Source organism: Colobus angolensis, unplaced genomic scaffold (genome assembly GCF_000951035.1).
Source record: "Colobus angolensis palliatus isolate OR3802 unplaced genomic scaffold, Cang.pa_1.0 Scaffold331, whole genome shotgun sequence".
Classification (NCBI taxonomy): Eukaryota; Metazoa; Chordata; class Mammalia; order Primates; family Cercopithecidae; genus Colobus; species Colobus angolensis.
In genome coordinates this window covers 1,755,243-1,758,033 of record NW_012116611.1, presented here as the reverse complement: position 1 = coordinate 1,758,033, position 2,791 = coordinate 1,755,243, and positions in this window count along the sequence as shown.

Sequence of the window (2,791 nt, the reverse complement as noted above, 5' to 3'; positions counted from 1 at the left end):
TTAAAATGCTTTAAAAAGTTGGATTGCCCTATGCATATTATATCAATTTTTTAAATGTACTACATAGCAAGAAGATTTTTCCAAATCATTATATATAAATTTAATTCATTTGTTTTAATAACTGAGTAGTTATTCTATACTATAATTGTACCATCATTTATTCTACAATTATATCACTAATGGACACCAAGAATGGACACTGCCTTTTGCCAATATAGATAATGCTATAATTAACATCCTCGGGCTTAAGTACTTGAGTTTTTGTTTCTGTGGGAGACAGTCCTAGAATTTAGAATAGCTTGTTAAAAGTATATGCATTTTAAAGTTTAATAGATACTGCCACATTAACTACAATTGTAATTGCGACTAACATGTGTCCCAGTAACATATGAAAGTTCTAATTTCTCCACATATCCACAAACATTTGATGTTATCAACATCTATGTTTTGAGAGATTGATTGCATTTGCTTTATAAAAAAAAAATAGATCATTTGTCTCCTGATGATCCCTGATAATGAATCACTTTTTCCTTCCCTTAAGTGACTTACAATTTAATTGTAAAGAAAAGTATTATAAACTATTTAGAGTTATAATGTTCGTGGTGGAGATACTTTTGTGGTAGAGGGCCTGGGTTACATTGACATATGGGTTGAGTTGTTGGGTTTACATTATTTAGTTCAGGTTCCTAGCCAAAAGGTGACACACAAAATTGCAGTGAACAATCCAACTCTCTTTTCTGAAATAATCAGATAAATACTTATTTTGAGAGGAAAAAAAAACAATAAGCATTTTGTGATCTCTAGTACGCAAACCATGATTGTGAGATGCCACAGTGCTTTATTTGTCACAGTGAATAACCCTCATTGTGTTTTTTTCATCATGTCTTGACTGAGGTTTGTTGCAACTCTATCAGTGGAATAATTGTTGAAATAATTAAGAATCTTGAGTTATTTTCCTGTCTCTACCACAGCTTGATGCATAATTTTCAACAGGTCACTACCTCTCAATTGTCTTAAGTTCACTACCTCTCAATTGTCTCAAGTTTTTACATTTAGGCTACTTAATTACATTAAACACACCTTTAGTTTTAGTAAGGATATATATGTATATATGCACACACATATATAGATATATAAATATATGTATACATATACACATATATAGGTATATAAATATATATGTATATATACACATACATAAGTATATAAATAATGTATATATACACATACATAGGTATATAAATAAATGTATACACACACATACATATGTCTATCAATATATGTATACATACACATATATGTCTATCAATATATGTATATATACACATATATGTCTATAAATATATGTATATACATAGTTTTAGTAGAGATATCTATATATATATTTAGGGATTATATATAGTTTTAGTAGGGATATATATGTGTGTATGCATGTAGTGTGTGTATATATAAATATACACATACATATATACATTTACTTATATACATACATGCATATACACATACACATGTATATACATGTATGCATATACATATACACATGTATATATATGCACATACATATACACATGTATATACGTATGTATGCATATACATATATACACATAAACACATGTATATACATATGTATGCATATACACACATATGCATACACGTATATACGCATACATATGTATATACATGTGTATGCACACATACACGCATACATATGCATATGCATATGCATGCATATACGTATCTACATATATACATATACATATATACATATACATATGTAGATACGTATATGCATGCAGAGGTAAATATACGTATCTGCATATACACATACGCATATGTACATACTTATATGCATATATATGTATCTACATATATACATAAGAATACATATATGCATGTACAATACACATGTATATACATATATACATGTGCATAGTACATACACATACATATACATGTATACATATGTACATACATAGTACATACACATATACATGTATACAGATGTACATATATAGTATATACACATACATATACATGTATACAGATGTACATATATAGTACATACATATATACATATGTTTACATATGCATGTACACATATACATATACATGTATATGTTTTATGTATATATGTATATATGTGTATACATATACATATATGTGTATATATACATGCATACATATACATATATGTGTATATATACATGTATACATATACACACATATACGTATGTGTGCATGTACACACATGCGTACATATACATATGTGTACATATATACATGTACATACACATGTATACGCATTTATCTATACATGCACAAACATACACATATGTATGCACATATATCTATACATGCACTTACACATATGTATGCACATATATCTATACATGTACATACATGCACATATGTACACGCAGATCTCTATATATGTACATACACATATGTACGCACATATATACATGTACATGCATACACATATGTACGCACATATATACATGTACATGCATACACATATGTACGCACATGTATCTATACGTGTACATGCATATACATATGTTTATACATATATCTATACACATGTGTACACATATATACACACACACAGACCTCTATGTCTTAATAAGTAGTCACGATATTGCATAGAAAATTCAGCCACTGGAAAGAAGTTCTAAATGGTCAAATTGGTGACTCTGAAATATAAGGATGGAGAAAATGAAAATGAAATGTATGTGTTCAGAGTTTGTGATTCTAACATGATTATCCTGGAGCAAGTACTATGTATACTGAT